The following is a 20,494-nucleotide window of genomic DNA, read 5'->3' on the forward strand; positions in this document are numbered from 1 at the left end:
AGTTCTCATTTTTCATTCTAGAATCTAAATTTCAACATTTTTTCTGCCAAATACTTCCAATCTAAGATGTTTCAAAAATTAAGATGATGTCTAATTTAAGATGACACAAAGCTATAGGTACACTTCTTTATATATATATTTAAAAAGGTCAATTTATCTAAGTAAATATTAAAAGATATTAACATTTAAAATTTTTATTTCTCCATTGATAGAGGAATGATTTGGAAAAACAAGAGAAAATTCTGCAACACATTTAACTTTGCAAGAATATTTTCATAAGGTTATTATAAGACATGATTCAACAGCTATGCTAATTAACAACAAAACAAAACAAACAAATAAATATCCATAAGGACACCTATATGTATCAAAAAGAACCTAAACTCAAACTGGTTCACTCAAATTCAAAGTATAAGAAACCTTAAGAGGTTGATGAGATGGTTCAGCAAGAAAAGATGCTTGCCTCAAAGCCTGAGGACCTGAGTTTGATCCCCAGGATTCACACAGTGAAGAGAGAAAATTCCCACAAGTTGTCTTCTGACCTCTAGCTGTGCCATGGCACAAGTATATGCTCATTTACAAGTACACAAACAAACAAACAAACAATAAATAAATAAATAAATAAATTTTTTTAAAAAGGAAACCTTACAATCACATTTGTCACAATGTAGGAGATGGAGGGATGGCTCAGCAGCTACAATCACTTACTGTTCTTCCAGAGGACCAGAACATCTGGTTCCCAGATGAATGCTGGATGGCTCACAACCACTGGTAATTCTAGGTCAGGTACCATACCCTTTTCTGGCCTCGCTGAGCACTTACATGCATCTGTGAGGGTGCAGTCCCCCAACCCCCAATAAATAAATTTAAATTTAAAAAAGAGAATGGTTTTGATTATACTAGGCATGGTGGTCCATGTCTGTAATTCCAGCAGTTGGGAAGAAGTAGAAGCAGAAGGATCAGGAGTCCAGGGTCAGTCTCAGTTAGAGAGCAAGTTTGAGGCAAGTCTGATCTACACGAAACTGTCTCAAAAAAAAACAAACAAAAGTCAGGTGTAATGGTACACACTTTGATCCCAGCACTCGTGAGGCAGCCAGATGGATTCCTGTAAGTCTGAGGTGAACCTGGTCTACACACCAATTTCTAGGCCAGTCAGGGCTACATAGTAAGACCTTGTTTCAAAGAAAAAATAGTTTTTAAAGTCATCGGAATTTTTTTTTTCTGTCTTTTTGAGACAGGGTCTCCCCTGTAGCCCTAGCTGTCCTGGAACTCACTACATAGACCAGGTTGGCCTTGAACTCACAGAGATCCTCCTGCCTCTGCCTCCTGAGTGCTGGGATTAAAAGGGTGCACCACCATGCCAGGCTTCACTGAAATTTTTAAAATTAGTTTGCTGGGTATTCAAATAATTGCCTAACAATTAACAAAAAACAAATTCTTGTTTTTTTTTTAAAACAAATTATTGTTTTGTTTTAAATCTCAAATAAGTAATAGTTCCATTTTTATGCCCTAAATTTGAATGAGTTAATAGAGCATTATATCACTGAAAAGGTCAGTTTAAGGAACCAAGTACACAAGAATTCTCTAGTCTAAGTCATCTAGAACTGAAAAACTGGAGAGGTGGAATTCTTCATTTAATTCTTCCATTACCTAGATAGAACTTAGGTTTAATCATTAGCACACACTCATTTGCTTCAATCTGAAGAAAGGGGCAAGTAGGAGGGAGTTAATTGAGAGATAGATAAATTGATGCCAGAGGAATCTTCCTACTTTTAACCCATTCTTCTGAGAAAGTGTATTATTTAAATATAGACCTCACTCTAAATTCCTACTGATTTATCTGTCTTTTCTAATCTTAGTTCAGAAGAGATGCTCCAATAGCCCTCCATCCCTTAGGCATATTACTTAAAGGGAGGGAGAGACTTAAAGAGCTAGCTTTCTCACTTTCTCCAAAGTCCAAACCTCTGACCATAAAGTCTGAGCAGGAGTCTGGAATGTCTTCACTGGTGCTCTGACTTCTAATTAACTAATGTTTTGAGTTTTTTTTTTTTTTTCTCCTGTTTTTACTTTTGTTCTTAGTTATTTGTCTGAATAGAACAAATGGTCATAAGTATAAGAAAACAATCAAAGTTGACTTATTCAACAAAATATGGATTCCAGGAAGCACAAAGGGTGACTGCCCACTACCCATGAGAAAATAAGCAATATTCTAGGGTGGGTTGCTGCACACTTACTTTAAAAAAAAATTCAACCGTCTACATAAGAACAAACAATGCCAGACAGGAGATACCTCCCCTTGAGTTGTTGGCCAGGGTGGCCCAAGAGACTCCCAGATAGTAACCCAGCATAGAACTGGGAAAATGAACAGCAGACCCCAATCTTATCTAAAGGAATGTTGGCAACTGATTGCTGCTAGATGAGGAAGAGCTGATCTTCCTAAAACAAGGGACTCTAGATAGGCTGACCAGACTCAGAGGATGGACTTGCACTGGGGAATGGCTGGGGACACTGATAACACAGTGGACAGTAACAGGGATGACAGAGTATATGGGCTCCAGTGGGGGGGTTATGGGAGGGTGCCATTTGGGATGCGGGTATAAAGATGAATAAGATTGTTTGGAATGTTCTGTATGAAATGCGTGCACGCTCACACACACACACATACAAATCAATTAAAAAATTATGAAAATTTTAAGAAAAAAGTCAACTGTATTAAAAACCTACATCAATTTTATACTCTGTTCCACAATATATATTAGGATAGAAAAATAAATGTTTAAAACTGACTTCCAAATAAAGCTTCAGGATAATGCTGTCATGTCTGTTCTGTGACTCTGCATTCCCAATCCCTCCCCAACTCCCCATCCTGTGCACACACACATATATACACTTTGGAAGGTTCTGGTGGGATATCATAGTATTCTAGTTTGAAAAGAAGGAAAATGGTGGTATCATTTCTAGTCTATTATCATGAAGAAACTCAAATTCAAAGAGAATATCAAAAAAAGAGGAAAGATTTAAAAGCTCTTACAGGCTACTTCCTATCTTTCCTAATAATCTTTCAATGAAATTTGAGCAAGACTTAGAAAAAATTTATTAACGTCACTAAAGAAACCACAACAATGCCTAGCTAACCACTATTATGTTTTGGCTAGAGAGCATATTGAGCAAAAGGAGAATCAATTTTTCAAAATAATCAGCTCTTTTCATCTTGCCACCTGGATAGAAACAGAAATGATCAGGCAGTGTCAGGTTTGATGTGCTTGTTGTTTTAGTTTTAGTTTTTAGTCTTTTTGAAGCAGGGTCTCCCTGTAGCCCCAGCTATGTAGACCAGGCTGGCCTTGAACTCACAGAGATCTGCCTGCCTTGCCCTCTGCCTCCCAAGTGCCAAGATTAAAGGTATGTGCTACCATGCCCGGCAATGTCCTTGTTTTTTTAATCATGGCTTTTAAAAGATCCAGATGACTGGTCTCACATCCATACTAAAAAAAAAAGAAGCCATTCTAGTTAAGAAGGGTACGTAATTCCTTCCCGTTCTCTCTGCAGAGTAAGAAAATGAGTATCAGACAGGTGAATATGTATATATGGCTAAGCCGGTGTCCTTTATTCCACTGTTGTCTTATATATTCATTTCTAACAAAAGAAGAACTTCATTTTGTATAGAGAGACAAAGAATAACTGAAAGAGTTGACTGTCAGTACACCTGCCTTACAAGAAATGTTAAAAGAAGGAATATGATACAGTAAGTCATTCAGGTGAATAAGGTATAAATTAAAACTACAATTTTTGTTCCTTTGTTAGAGACAAGGTCTTAATACATGGCCAGTCTAGCTTCAAACTTAAGATTCTCTCAATCTCTTGAGGACTAGCATCATAGGCATAAAACACTAAGTCCAGGATCAACTTTTCTTATTCTTAGCTGATTAGTTTGTTCAAAATATTAACAGTAACAATATATTTGCTTACGCATGCTTGTGAGTGCTTACAGAAGTGAAATGAATGACAGCAGTAATATCTGGGCAGCAGGAAAAAAGAATTATTTTGTCATTACTAGGTACTCACATTATATCCTTGAAGTTGTGTTATTTAAAAATGGGACTTAGATTAGTTGTACACATACATGGCAAACCCCAAAGCAACCACTGAAGAGTAGAAAAGGAAGTGTAACTGATGTACCAAGGAGAAGAGAAAATGTGCTCCTGTAAAATATCCATTTTAAACAAAAAGAGCAGGAAAAAAGAGAAGATGGAAAGAGGAACAAAGAAGATCAACAGTAACAAATACAGTAAATATTAATCTAACTATATTACTAATCACTATAAAGTTCAATGGTCTACACGTACCTATTAAAAGACAATGCCAGAGTAATAAAAAAATAAGATGTAACTAGAGCTGGGCGGGGGGGATATAGTTCAGCTGTAAGAGTACGTCCCTCCAGGGGAGAGGTACTTAGATTCAATCCCTGACAATTCAAAAACAAAACAACAACGAATCCCATATAACCTAAAAGAAACACATGTTAAATGTCAAGTCATACATACTAGTATCCAAGAAACTGAACCTAAAAAATCTGTCTTAAAGAAACAGAATCAATAATTAATAACCTTCCAAAGCAGAAAGTGCAAGGTTAAGATGGTGAATTCTGATAAATATTTTGGAAATAAATTGCTTCAATTCTCTACAATCTCTTCTAGAAGATACAAGTACAGAATGCTTCCTAACTCATTCTATGAGGCCAGCATAACTAAAGTCAAAACCAGACATTATAAGAAAATTGAAGACCGATATTATTCATGAAAACAAATGGATAAATCCTCAATAAAAACAGCAAAAATAATTGTACAACATGACCAAGTAAAATTTATCCCAAATATGCAATGCTGACTCAATATCTGAAAATCAATTAGCATAATCCATTACAACAGGCCACTATGATATACTGCATGATCCTATCAATTGATATAAAAAATTGACAAAAATCCAAGGCTCATTCATGATTAAAGTGCTCAGTGTAAGCTACAAAGAGGGGAAACCCAACTTGATAAAGAACATCTAAAACAAAAACAAAACCCTACAGCTAACAACTATCAACTATCATTCTTGAAGGTTATTATGAAGATGTCACTTCTCAACCGATTTATTGAGTCAACACAATCCCTACTAAAAGCCTAACAAGTTATTTTATTGATATCAACAATCAAGTGTGTTCAACTCAGGACACCTGAAGATATGAATGTGGTCCAACACAAAACTGTTTTTACCTAAAATATTATGAGGGATTTTTTTTGGAGGGGGGAGGTAACTTGATCGTGCAATTCTCAAGAGCCAAGTTGTGGATGACAACATCATGTGACTAGGTTGACATTCTTAGTTGTAATAGCAAAAGACCCATAATAGTTAACAGCACTGAAAGCGGCAAAGTTGGGAGGACTATTACTCAACTTCAAGACTTCTATAAAGCATCAAGTGGGGCATTGGAAAAGAAGACAAATTGGTCAGTGAAATAGAACCCAGAACCCGGAAATAGACCCACATGGATAAAGACAGCTGATCTTTGACAAAGGAAGAAAGACAACTCAATGAAATAAAGGCAGTCTTTTCAACAAATGGCTCTGGAACAAATGGTCATCCTCATCTAAAAAAAAAAAAATTCTAGATACAGACCTTAACATTTCACAAAAACTAAGTCAGAGTAGATCATAGAGCTAAATGTAAAAGGTAAAACTCTAAAACCCCTACAAGGTAAAAATAGGAGAAAAATCTAGATTACACTGGGTTTAGTGTGTCAGATAAAAGAACAAAGGTGTGATCCACAAAATAAAGTTAAATGTCATTAAAATTTAAAATTTCTGCTCTATGAAAGACATTATCAAAAAAATAAGCCTTTCAAAACAGAAAGTACAAAGCCCAAATGTGTTCACTAGTGAATTATAGCAAATGCTGAGGTCAGAAAGGACTTCGATTCTCTACAGATCTCTTTTATGGTGGCCCATATCTGCAAGCCCAGCACTCAGGAGGCTGAGACAAGAGGATGGTGAGTTTACCAGCTTGGGCTACAAGGAGACTATCAGAAAACATAACTTCAGGTTACAAAGAAAAATTTATGCACCTATAGTTATGATACTTTATTTTATTGTATTGATTGTTTTGAGATAGAGTCTCCCTATAGCTGTAGCTGGCCTAGAACTCACTCTGTAGACAAGGCTGGTCTTGATCTCACAAAGCCTGCCTCTCTGCCTCCCAAGTGCTGGGATTAAAGGCATGTACCACTAGGCCCTGCAATGTGACAATATTTTAAATCTGAAATCTTTTTTATCATATACAAAAGAAAATGGAAGATTAAAGAAACAATATAAGAACATACATTTAGCACCCTGAGAATAATTTCTACTCTTATATCATAAGCATTCATAATTATTGAAATAAAAACCAACCACACAAAATTATAAAAGATAAAACAATTTTAATCTTTTAAAATAAACAGACTCAACTATGACCAAATACTATATTTTTACTTGACTATACTTAATTATCAAGAATTAAATATATTCTCTCCAAAGGTTACAGAAAATTAAAATGGTTATGTTAACTAAAATAATCATCTCAATTATCTACATAGATGCCCCAACACAGCATTTAATGCATTTTAGGTAATTCTCCAATCAGTCCTACCAAACAACAGCTAACATTTCTTTGCCCCCTTTTACCCCACAGTGAATAAGCATAAGCAATGCTTTTATTCAAAACTCTTTTAAGTTTTTAATTTGTGGGCCTGGAGAGATGGCTTAGTGGTTAAGAGCACTGGCTGCTCTTACAGAAGACCTGGGTTCAAATCCCAGCATCCACATGGCAATTAACAACTGTCTTAACTCCAATTCCAAGAGAATCCAAAGCCCTCTTCTCACCTCCATAGGTATTGTATGACATGGGTGCACTTACACACATGTAGGCAATACACTCATACACATAAAAATTACTAATAAAATATTAAGTTTTAATTTGTGATTGGAACTGCTTCTTGATAAATATTTACAATAATGTAATTTTCATGGATTAAAAAATACTATAAAGCTCTAAGAAAAATAACCATTTCACCCATATCAAGTTGGCAAAACTGCTAAGTGTGATCAAAGCAGGGGTTGGGAGGATGTGGAGCATTAAGAACATTCTAGTAGAGAGATTTCTCATCAAGATTATATATCTGATAATCCTGCAATGTGACTTCTAAATATCCAACTTATAGACAAGCATGAAAACAAACATAAAATGGCATCTTAATCCTCCTGAAAAGTAAGTGGGAAAAATGGTTTCTTCTAATATAGGAAGCAAACAAATAAATATACTTTAATTTATAGGAGCTGGCTCTGATAATTGTTCATATGTCTAAATTAAAAACGCATACTTTTGCCAGGTATGATGGTACACACACCTATAATCTGTAATCCTAGCACTCAGGAGGCTGAGGCAGGAAAACTGTTGAGAATTTGAGGTCAACCAAAGCTATAAGCAAGATCCTGTTTCAAAAAAAAAGTTGGGCATGGTAACTCACCTGTAAACCAGCAATCCAGGCACACTTGGGAGGCTAAAACAGGATTGTGAATTCAAGGTCAGTGTGGGCTACAGAGTGAGACCCTGTCTAAAACCAACCAACTAACCAACCAACCAACCAACCAACCACAAAAAAATCCACATTTTAAAACAAGATAAGTGTAGTATATTGAAAAGTACAGAACATCAGTCTGAAATTTTATGAATACAGAGATACACATTAAAACATGCATGGGAATACACATTATTTGGGAATTTTCATTGTGCATCTCTTTAAACAAAATTATTTGAAGCAAAATATAAACATCTGATTATTATAGTGGTTGAGTATATACAGGTCTATCATGTTTTATACTTGGATTTAAACAATTTATTTTGAAATGAAATTTAAATATACACAGGACAGCATATAAATATGTTCAGGAAAGTCAGACAGTTTCAGTGAATGAAGCAGAACTAAACTGTATACCAGTGAGCTATGCAAATACACAAATATCTAAGAAAAAAATTAAATGTAGCCATTTCTGGGTAATAACACTATGCTTTATTCTCTTCTTTGTACATTAATCTATGTTAATATTAAGAAAAAAGAAAGCAAACTATAAAATATCAAACTCAAAGTTCAATAGTAAAAATGTAAGCCTCAAATTTGTAAGACTATTTTTCTTCAGATTCTAAAAGGATCAGAACTGGTCAAATGGCTCAATGGATAAAGACATTTACTATCAAGCATAACAATCTGAATTTGATCCCTGGAAATCACATAGAAGAGAACTGACTCCTGCAAGATTTCTGTGGCGGCACACACACAGACACACAGACACAGACAGACAGACAGACAGACATACAAACACATAATTTTAAAATGTTTTAAAAGATGAGACCATTGGGGCTGGAGAGATGGTTCTGTGGTGAAGAGCACTGGCTGCTGTTGTAGAGGGCCCACATTCTGTACCCACAAATGGCTAAAAACCATTCATAACTCCAGCTCCAGGAGTTCTGACACCTTCTTTTAGCCTCTGCAGGGGTTGCATGCATGTGGTGCACCTACAAAAATGCAGAAAACACTCATACACGTAAAATAATTTTTTAAAAAAGCAGGTGAGGGCCGGGCATGATGGTGCACGCTTTTAATCCCAGCACTTGGGAGGCAGAGGCAGGCAGATCTCTGTGAGTTCAAGGCCAGCCTGGTCTACATAGTGAGTTCCAGGGCAGCTGGGGCTACAGGGAGACCCTGTCTCAAAAAGGCCAAAAAAACCCCCAAACCTCCCCCCTGCCAAAAAACAGATGAGACCATGTTAATATGGACCACTTTAATATCCAAAACCATACAAATCAAAAGAATTGTGCCAGTAACTACATACAGCTTTAAACTTCTACTTTTATTTTTTGATATTTATTATTTTTAGTTATGTGTACAAGTGTATTGCCTTCATGTGTATAAGTGCACCTGTGTCGTGCAATGCCCACAGAGGTCAGAAAACAGCATCAGATACCCCTGGAACTCGCATTACAAATGGTTGTTAGCTGCCATGTAGGTGCTAGGAATCGAACCGCATTCTTCAAAAGAGCAGCCAGTGCTCTTAACTGCTGAGCCATCTCTTCAGTTCCTAAACTTCTAATTTTAAATGTTTAGGTAACCACTGCGCTAAATCCCTAGCTCAGGGAGCTCCTTTAGTTTTATTTCTGAAGATGAGCTTTGGTTTCTATTTCTAGCATTGTCACATTAAAATAGTTCCCTTTCCGTATCAAATAAAGTTATCACTTGGAAAATTTCCACACCAAATCTTGATTCATATCATAAAAACAAAGTATGTTCAAAGGACAATTTGAGCGTAAGAAGTAGCAGAAACAGGGTAATACACAATGTTAATGTAACACTGTAATAAAATGTTATATATGAAAAAATGCAAGAAATTGCTGAAATTAAAGACCTAAAAAGAAGATACACAATGTGAATGTATTTTAAAATGTAGTATTTTGTAAATTCTCCTCAAACTGAACTAGGAAGTCAATGTAATTACAACCAACATCACAGGAAAATTATTTTCTTAAAAAATAGAAATTAACAATATAGCTAGGGATATAGTTCAGTGGTTCAATCCCCAGCCAATCACAAAAATAAATTAATTAAGCAAGATGATTCTAAAATTTGTATAAAAAACAAATGACCTTGAATAGTCAAAACAATCATGCAAAAATTGAAGGACTTACATTACTAACTCCAATGATATTTACGATAATGTAGTACTGGCAAAGGGATAGGGAATTACATCAATGTAACAGAGAGATAGTCCATGAATAGACCCACATGTACACAAATGATTTTCAACAAGTATGTCAAAGTCCAAGTAGGTAATGGGGAAAGGAAAATAACTTTTGACAAATAATATAAAAACAACTAGACATAAGGGAGTCTCAATTTCCTCACTGCACCATAATTAAAAATTAATTCAAAATGAATCAAACTGAAATGCAAGGACTAAAATTATAAAACTCATTCAGGAGAAAATACAGGGATACAGCTCTTCAACTTTGGTATAGGCACTCATGTGCACTTCTCTTAGTACATGTTCTTCAACACAAAGTTTTTAAAAGGAGGAACATCTACTGGCATAGCCTAGCAATCTTACTCTCTATCCAAGAGATGACTTCTGCAGAAACACTCATAGCCCCAAGTTTGAAGCAGCCTAGTTGACCATCAACAAGAAGCTAGATTAAGCAATCTATGGCATGGTCACATATATGTACACTAGATTACTTAATAATAAAGGGGAATTAACAATACATGCAGTAACACAAATCTTAAAAGTATCATCCACCTGAGTATGGATATTAAGTCATCAGGTAGATTTCAATGGTAATGTTTATCACCTCTACTAATTAACATGAAGTAAATTTTTAAGTTTCCTCCTCAGATATAAGTCTTTAAAAAAAATTTGTTGATTTTTTTTTTTTGTGTGTGTGTATATCATACGGAACATCCCAAACATTCTTATTCATCTATATACCCACTTCCCAAATGGCACCCTCCCACAGCCACTCCCCCCGCCCCACTGGAGCCCATATACTCTGTCATCCCTGTTACTGTCCACTGTGTTGCCGGCACCCCCAGCCATTCCCCAGTGCTTGTCCATCCACTGAATCTAGTCAGCATATCTAGAGAGCCTTGTTTTAGGAAGATCAGCTGTTCCTCATCTAGCAGCACTCAGTTGTCATATTCCTTAAGATAAGATTGGGGTCTGAGTATAACCGACTGTGACTAGTAATAATCAGATACATAGAGATTAAAACACATGTGCAAACATGTAAGCATTAGTAGCATTAAAAATGTAGGAAACAGGCTGGGCATGGTGGTGCACGCCTTTAATCCCAGCACTTGGGAGGCAGAGGCAGGCAGATCTCTGTGAGTTCAAGGCCGCTGAATATTGTATAACCATATTAATTCAACTGTGAACCTAAAAATTTACAGCCACTTTTGAAAGAGATGTATCCTTGCTCTGGAAATTGTTACTGAATATGTTAATGCTGTAATGAAATGCTTCTTCTAATCATGTGGTTATTAAAGAAAAAAAAAGAAAAAAGTATCATCCACATTGGGAGTGGTGGCACACCCCTTTGGTCTCAGCACTTGGGAGGCAGAGGCAGTGGATCACTGTGAGATCGAGGCTAGCCTGGTCTGCATAGTGAGTGTCAGGCCAGCTGGGGTTATAGGGGGACCCTGCCTCAAAAAAAAAGTATCATCTGCATTTAAGAAGCTGAGACAAAAACCTACACAGGTATATTCAGTTAAAGCAAGCAGAAAGTTACAGGGCAGGCAAAACTTACTTGTCAAGTTAATTGTGATTAAAAAACATAAAGAACATGATTCTCAGAAATGCTTTATATTTTCATAGAGGTGTTGAAGAAAATGTTTACTCTATCACTGTGGACCTTAAACAAATGCAAACTGGAGAGGCATGATGGCACACCCCTAATTAATCCCAGCACTCCAAAAGCAGAGGTAGGTTGATCTCTGTGAAGCTAAACATAGCAAGTCCAACTAAAGAGAGACCCTGGCTCAAAAACAAAGCAAAAAAAAAACCCCAAAAACCAACAAAACAAAAACTACCACCACCAACAAAAAAATTGTAAGTCTATCAAACAACCTGTGAATTACCAAATTAAATACTTTAGTGGGTACATTGTGCTGGGGACTGAATGTAGTGCCATGCATATGCTAGGCAAGTGCTCTACCTCTGAGTTACCTCTCTATCCCTTAATGGGTACATTTAATTAATTATTTCTTAAATAATAAAAAATCCAAATTTAAGCTTCTAATATCAATTGTGTTGGGTTTTTTTACACTTGGCATGGTGGCATACACCTGTATTCCAGCACTTGGGAGGTAGAGACAGGAGGATCAGGAGTTTAAAGTCATCTCCAACTACACAGCAAGTTGGGGGCCAGCCTGGGCTACATGAGACCTTGTCTCAAAAATAATTTTATCGCGGTCTCATTTGCTCAAAATAATCTACTTTTCTTCCATAAATATTATCTTTCAATTAGTAAAAGTGTCTTTGACCCAATAAAGAAGTATCATATAAGGTACCTATGTAGTATAAATTGAAACTTAATATGGAAATGCTCATTAGTAACAGTAGTAATTCAGTAAGATGGTATATAGGGGCTTCAAAACAGATGTGATTGTACCCTAGGAGGTATGAGTGTTGGGTGATTAACTGGATATCAAAAATCCTACTTCTATTCATTTTCTTACCACACATAAATATTTTAGGTATAATGTATATTTAACATATAGAACGGCACTGGCATCTTCACTGTGACCATCTACTAGTCACACATCACATAAAAGTATTCTAATTATTTTAGTACTTGCTAATTCTATTATGAGGAAACAGTGATTGATGGTATTGGCAAGACAGACTCTTTTTGATAAAATAAAAATCTACCTTTTTTGTAAGCTGCTATAAGACACTAGTGTTCCAGAGAAGATATGTTTTCAATAGCAAATTACTCCTCTAATAGAAAACAATGTTTTTATGGAAAACTTTTATATTATATAATCTTTCCCTGAAGCAGTTGCTTTAAACCCAACAAAATAAAGCTGGGTAAAGAATATGGTTTAATTTCAAAAGCAACTAGAAGATGAAGATGATGAAGAGCCAATGACATTAGTATTTTGTACCAAACAGGTTTATTGTCTGTCTTATGACAAAGTATTTTGAAGACAAATTAAGCATTTATCTATTACAAACACAAGCACTCTACTCAATATGAGAGAGGCTAAGGCAGGAGGATTTGAGTTCCAGACAGCCAATGCTACAGGGAAGAGACCATTTATCAAAAGAGTTTTAAATATCCTGACATTTGGGATGATAAGCGGCTGCATAACCATTACCTTTAGAACTTCAGGGGCTGAAGAGATGGCTCAAAGGTTAGGAGCACTTACAGCTCTCCCAGAGGACCCAGGCTTGATTCCCAGCACCCACACAGCAGATACCACCAGCCAGCTAACAACTGACCCTAACTCTAGTTCCAAGAGATCCTATGCCCTTCTGGCCTATGGGAGTAACAGGCACAAACGTGGTATACTTATATACATACATGCGAAACTCATAATAAATATACAAAATAAAAATAAATTTTTTGGGTCTTTTTGAGACAGGGTCTCCCTGTAGCCCCAGCTGTCCTGTAACTCACTATGTAGACCAGGCTGGCCTTGAACTCACAAAAATAAATATTTTTTAAAAACTCACAAGTTCAACATCACAGTCCCTTAATGGTAAATGGAACACTTTAAATTTTACTACGAAAATACCTGTATTCTGAAGAAAATATTCATACCTATACTCTAAACAGAGAAGCCATTTCTCATTTTCAGAATGTCTTCCAAACTGAAATTTGACAGATTATGAACCCAATTACTAATACATAAGTACAAATATTCACATTGGTTTGAAGAATAGCTAACTGACACATAGGAGAAGCAAACTTCAATCACCAAATCTGTTTAATTGATGGATAAAAAATGTAATGATGAATATTTCAATTTAGAAAGGGCAGCCAAAGGCCTGGGAGATGGCTCAGCTGGTAAAGGCACTTGCCATCAAGCCTGAATCCCCAGGTTTGATGCCCTGGGATCCACATGATAGAAGGAGAGAACTGACTCTATCAAGTTATCTTCTGATCTTCATACATGCACCATGTTACACAGGCATACACGGACACACAGGCACACACACAACTAGTGTAATAGAAAAAAAAAGGTAAGTACAGTCAAAGATGCCGTTATTTTGGGGGGCGGCGGGGGAGGGGAGGCTACAAGTCCACCTACTTAAGTTGCCTTTCAACTTAACAAGAGCATAAAAGCATGAAATAAATCTAATTAAGAAAAAAATTATCAATAAATAGTGCTTTTCTTGTGACTCCTTCCTTCCATCAGACCAAACAAGTGTAGCGTAGGGTATGACGGTGCATGCCCATAATCTAGCATCCTGGAGGCTATGGCAGGAAGCCTAGACTATGCAGAAAGACCCTCAACATACATAAAATTAGAACTGTCACTCAATTTACAGTCATAATTTTCACCAGTTATCACCTTTTTGGGGGGGGTGTCTTTTTGAGACAGGGTCTCCCAAACACCAGCTGGCCTGGAACTTGCTATGTAGACTAGGCTGGCCTTGAACTCCCACAGATCTGCCTGCCTCTACCTCCCGAGTGCTGGGATTAAAGGCATGCACCACCATGCCCGGCTACCATTCTTTTTTTAAAAAAAAAAAAATTTTATGGGGCTGGAGAGATGGCTCAGCGGTTAAGAACAATGGTTGTTCTTGCAGAAGACCCGGGTTCAAAACCCAGCACCCACATGGCAGCTAACAACTGTCTGTAACTCCAGTTCCAGGGGATCCAACAGCCTCTTCTGTCCTCTGCGGGCATATGTGGGAGTGCATGTGCCATGGTATATGTAAAGTTCAGAAAACAACTATTTTATTTTATTTATTATTTTTATTTTATGTGTTTAACTTAGGACTTAAATTTTAAGTCTTATATACTGAGAAGACATCAATCAAGGACCTAATCTTACCAAATTGTCTTCCTTTTCCAAACCAATCTCTTCCCTCCTCAGGGATCTAGTCCTACCTGACTCTTAGCAGATGTAGCTTCTTCAATTACATTCTCTACTGATTCTTTTTACCTTAAACTTCAAAATGGCCTCTTCTCTATTTTGGAGAAGAGAATACCTATTTCTGATTTTTCTATTATGCCTAGCTCTGACTAAAGCAGATAATTTATTCATTTCATTAACAGCAAAAGTACTCTGTACAAAGCCAATTTATAAATCATTAATGATGGCTTCATTCTCAAAGTGTAATATTTTAGATTAAAACAACAGCAATAAGAGCATAAGATGAAGCTTTAAAGATCATATATTGAGTGCTTTCTAATATTTCACAAGCTTTTCCAGATGAAATCTTATATAGTACCCTAAATATTGTCTAAACTCACTAAATCATTATTAAAAACTATTTTATGTTCAAATATTTTGTATTAATTTACTAGCAACTCAAGAAGAAAAATCTGAGTTAGGGATATTAGTTACAATCTTATGACCACCTAAGTAACACACTTATTTTTGTAAAACTGTGTTTTGACTTCACCCAGATAAGCAGTTACAAGGAGGCAGATGTCTGGTGTTTTGGGCAGCTGCTAGTTTTGCTGTTTTTGAGATTAGGTCTTATTTATATAGCCTAGGCTGGCCTCAAACTTGCTGTCTTCCAGGAATGCTGGGATTACAGGCCTGTGCTACCATGCCTGACTAGTCAGAAACTTTTAACATTCACTCTGCAGTCTCAAGATACTCTTCAAGAACACCACTCCAAAAGTTAAAAAAAAAAAAAAAAGATAGTTTTTCTTTCAAAATTGACTCAGTAACAATGTTTAGTAATGGCTTTCAGAGAAAATAAGAAAAACTTACTATGAGCTATAAAAACCACCTATGACATGCTATCAGAATTTATTATTAAATGTTCATTATTATATGAAAAACAATGACTTAGGATAAGTATGGCCACAAAAATATGTGCTTTGGTCTTGCCTATGTACCTGAGCCATAGTAAAAGCATTGTTGAGACAATTTTATATGAATAGATAATATAAAGACTGAATTTTAAAAAATCTTCAGTCTACAGGTTTCCTATCAATGGCTCACTTAAAATTCACAAGCAAATGCTGATAGTAAGGGAAACTTTAGTCTAAGGAATACCGGAACCACCTACTCCCAAAATTAAGTATACATAACCTGAAGGTACCATGGCTTTCAAGGTGTCAAAAATGTAAACAAACATGCTAAAGTGATTAGCTTAGGTCAACCTGGGCTACACAGTGAGTTCCAGTCCCGCCTGGGCTACAAATGTTAAGACTGTCAGAAAACAAAACAAAAGGAAAGACAAGAAAAGAAAACCCAAACATAACAACAACGAAAAGTATGACTCTATTACAGAAATATCCAGAGTAGACAAAATCATAGACAGAAAGTAAGTTGTTATTAGGGACTGCCATGGTAAGTGGGAATTTATTGTTCTAACTAGTAGAATTTCAGTTTGAGATTATGAAAAAGCTCTAGAAATTGGCAGTGTAACAGTTACACAGTGTTAATACACTTAATGCCACTGAAAAAATTAACTACTTAGCAATGCTTAAAATGATAAATTTTATGTTATATATTCTTTATCACAATTTTTAAAAAAGGAGTGTATTGTTTTATTTTCCTATGTGGTAGTCTAAGAAGGCGGTTAAGAATATAAGAATTAGGCTACCTGGTTTTAAACCTTTGTTGCTCCATTAGCTGTGTAGTCTTTGGGCAGTATCTCTGCTTGTTTTCACAATTAACAGAACCTCCCATCAGAGAGCTATGGTGAGGATTAATAATTCAATACATATAAAGTGCTGAAAATAGTACCTATCATATAGCAGTCATTTTTGTTATTTTAAATTTAAAGTATCTTCTTAATCCTCCTGCCTTAGCTTCTCAAATGCTGGGATTTCAAGGGATTGCCACTCCTGACTTAAAACATTTAGGTTAGACTCTTGTTTTTGTGGTGCTATGTATCAAACCCAGGACTTGATAAATGTTAGGGAAGCACTATGCCAGTATGTTAGATCCCCAAACCTTTTTTTTTTTTTTTTTTCTTCTTTTTGTCTTTTTGAGACAGGGTCTCCCAGCTGTCCTGGAACTCATTATGTAGACCAGGCTGGCCTCAAACTCACAAAGATCCGCCTGCCTCTGCCTCCCAAGTGTTGGGATTAAAGGCATGCGCCACCACGCCCGACAACTTTTGATGAAATTTAGGACACACACCTTCAGAACTTTCAAAAGCTCTTCAATATTGAATTGTTCTTTTTGTTGTTTTGTTTTAAGTCAGGGTCTTATTATGTAGGCTGGCCTCAAACTCAGTATTTTCCTCCCTCAGTCTCTCAAGTACAGGCCTGTGCCACAATACCCAGCTCCTCAAAATTAAGGTCAGTAAGCATTACCATTTGAAAACCAGTGACCTAATCCAAACTTGTCAGTTAAAAGGTAGAGGAATTAAAAATTCAAAATAAATCATATGCTTGAGGTTACATGTCTTACTTTATTAATACTGTTTTTCGTAAAAAAGCAGAATTTGGGATTAACACTGATGTTGACATTCAATTACTTCCAAACCAAAGCACATACAGTTATGAGATTTTAAAACATGTATCCAAGAATCTGTTATCCTTGTTTCTAATCTGCCAATTATTTATTTGGCGAGAATCAAAAGGTAGTAAAAAAGTCAAAAGTAAAAAATATCATAATCATCCTTAAAAATAATGGTTAAAAACATCTAGTCAGAAAACAAAGCAATGATAATGGTGAAAACATACTTAAAAGGTGCCTGCTTCTCCTACTTTCAGGCAGCGAGACCTGAGTCTGAAAAATTCTGTGCTTCTACCAAATAGAGCTAACATTCATCACAGAGAAACACTGACAAAAAATTCATTAAGTTCAAAACACAGAATCGAATAGCAATCCAAATACCACAAAATGTCTGGTACAAAAAAAAAATCATGTATCAAACTTTGCAGACACTTCTGTACTTAAACAGGGTTCTGTGTCTGGGAAATTAATTCACCCTCACAAAAAGCAAAGTAACGAGACAGTTGGAGGTCAGACTCAACAAAAGCTAAAGGCTTTTAAGGGTGTCTCTATTTTGCCACCTTCCAAAGTTCTTCCTCCAGAATGCAGCCTTTTTTGATTTTTTTGAGACACGGTGTTCTGCAACTCACTGCAACCCTCTTGCCTCAGTCTCCTGCGCGCTGAGACTACAGGCATGATCCATCATGCCTAGCTCTAGAATCCAGCTCTGTAAGGTGTTATCACTTCATGTGGAATGTTTTCCTCTCCTAATCTATTGAACTCCTACCTGTCCTGCTGGAACTGAAATACATTACGTACATGTATGAAAATGTCATAATGAAACCCACTGTGTAATTAATATGTTAATAAAACACTTTTTTAAAAAAAAAAAGGAAAGAAAATCGTGCCCCATCCTTAAGGTTCTACTCAAATCCGGCAGCCTCCATGAATTTTCCCCCACTGACCCCAGGTAGAATTAACCTCTTCTACCCTGCCTTGTTCTAAGCCTCTACAAAGCCCCGCTACCACTTCACTTCTGACCCACTCTCTCAAGACCGCCCCGCCTCCAAGGAGTAGGAAAAGGAAGAATTAACCAGTGTTGGAAAGCCTCAAGCCAGGCAAACAGCTACCCATTTGGAATACATTATCTCATTCAACCTGCTTGACAACCATCTGGGAAGGTGGTGTCTCCCTGTTTACCGGTAGGGAACTACTGCAGAGTTAAGGGCTTATCCGCTATCACAATTGGCTGCCAGCCAATTCCAGTGTATAAAACGGAATGTTGGTTTCCTCCAAAGCGCTTTTCCCATCACTCCACGGTTTTGTGTGTGTGTGTGTGTGTGTGTGTGCGCGCGCGCGTGTGTGATAGTGTTCATTTGTGTCTCCTACACCTGTTCTGAGACACGGTATTCTGCAACTCACTGCAACCCTCTTGCTTCAGTAGGTCTTCACAACTGTTTCCTGACTTCAATATTCTCACGGACACAATGCCACCCCTTAACAGTCCGATCGCGCCTCACCCCTAGCCTGCCACCTTCACTGTCCCTTCACCGCGGACTTGACCGTCGACTTGGGCGGCTATCCACATCTCCATGAGAAATGCAGCAGGCAACGTCAACCCCAAACTGCTCTCGCACAGAACGGAGGCAAAGCCATGCACAGGGCAGCGGCAACTCTCAGACCATTTCCCAAAGCTCTTAATGTCCCACTCAAGCACGTCTTGGTTGCCTACAAGCTCTAAGGCTCCAGCAGCTTCCAGCTGGCACAGCGGGGCGATCCTTACGACAATGTCTGAAGCAGAAAAGGGGATCTCTCAGGCCGTCTCCAACGATGGCACACTAACCAATACTGTTAAGGTAGCCTCCTCCCTCTCTGCCCTTCTTCACTGAACTACAGTTTGGATTTCCGGCGGGAATGCTCGCGGAAAAACGAGATGGGACGAAAAAGCACTGGAGCAATTACTTAGGCGGCTTAATTAGAAGACATAAGAAGGCGGCCCCGCCTTTCCGAATCTCGGCACTGAACTCAGCTACGAAGGCTGGAGGCACCGGAGCGCGAACAATCCGAGGTCGAGCCACCGCTATCTGCGGTACGGCGGGCGACAGTCCCCAGCCACCCGCAGGGCCGGGGAGAAGCCCTGCCGCACCTCCCTGGCGGCGCCAGGTCTCATTGTCTCCCGGGTGCGGCCCCTAGGGGCGCGGGGTGCAGCCCAAGCCCCGCCAGCCCCCGCCCGCCGGCAGGCGCAGTGCAGCCACGGAGAGCCACCGGGCAGCGACCCCGCCCCGGACTGCGGCCACCCGCACGGCGCCCGAGGGCCGCGCCGGGAAAATGGAGGCGGCAGCACCGCTCGGCCCCGCGCCCGCTCCCTCCTTCCTCAGACCTCGGGCGCCAGGCGGCGGAGCACTCACCGCTACAGCTGCTCCGCCCTCCAGCGGCCCCGATCAGCGTGGCGGCTCGGGACACCGCACCGCTGCTCCCGCTGCTCCCCAGCCGCCTGTGCCTCCTTTCCAGGCGCGGCGCTTCTTCCCGGGAGACGCTGCGAGTCCCCGCAGCTCCCGCGCCGCGCGCTCGGTGGCTGACTGACTGACTGACCGACCAAGCCGGCGGGCGGGGAGGGGTGGACGCAGCGCAGCGCCCCACGGCGGCGGATCACTGAGCGACCGGGTCCCGCCCGGCACAGGGGGCGGGGTTGAGGGCCGGGCGGCCCAAGGGCGGACCGACTCGCTCCCAGACGCTCGCTCCCAGCCGCGGCCACCGCTCACTTCCGGCGCAGACGGCGAAAAAACCCCCCTCGCGGCCCGGCCCACCACACCCCCTTCGGCCGCCCCTCAGGCTGTGGGCCGCACCCAGCCGGGGTCCTCCTCCGCACCCCGCCTTTCCTGTGCGCGTCCTCGCGAGCAGCCTTCAGTAACGAGTGAATCAGAGAATGAATGGGCCGGGAGGAAAATCCCGCCGCGGCCCCACCCACCGCAGTCCTTCCCGAGAAGCGGGCCCAGGGCTCCTGTCCCCCCTTCTCGGGCGCCAATCGGCGAGGAGCAGACCTGCCCCCCAGGTGTGCGCATCCGCCTTCGGCTCCCTCCTGCACCTACAGACTGGAGCTGGAATTAGTGAGATGCTGCTAGAGGAAACCCCATTTTGACAAAAATTGCATTTTCGTGTGGTGTATTGGGAAGGTTTTAGAAATTAGACATTTCAGTTATCCTTAATTACCTTCACTGAACTTCATAATCTGTTTATCTTGTGTTCTTGACTTCTGTCTTACTGGTGTTGGTGTTTTTTCTTACC

The 20,494-nt window shown here is 39.0% G+C and overlaps 1 protein-coding gene across 6 annotated transcripts in view; it reads right to left on the reverse strand.

The window, feature by feature from the left end:
- Raph1 (Ras association (RalGDS/AF-6) and pleckstrin homology domains 1) overlaps window positions 1-19,957 on the reverse strand; it is a 93,340-nt gene extending 73,383 nt beyond the window's left edge. For 4 of the 6 annotated variants that reach the window (XM_029569926.1, XM_029569925.1, XM_017801386.2 and 1 more), the window contains exon 1: window positions 19,618-19,957. The gene's annotated coding sequence lies outside the window, so the exon portion shown is untranslated. Of the gene's footprint in view, window positions 1-18,729; window positions 19,361-19,617 lie in introns of those variants that run through there. The other 2 variants (XM_017801387.2, XM_029569924.1) reach the window with 2 other exon arrangements.
- Between the last annotated feature and the right edge of the window lie 537 nt (window positions 19,958-20,494).

This window comes from Nannospalax galili, unplaced genomic scaffold (assembly GCF_000622305.1).
Source record: "Nannospalax galili isolate Female #2095 unplaced genomic scaffold, S.galili_v1.0 scaffold281, whole genome shotgun sequence".
Lineage (NCBI taxonomy): Eukaryota > Metazoa > Chordata > Mammalia > Rodentia > Spalacidae > Nannospalax > Nannospalax galili.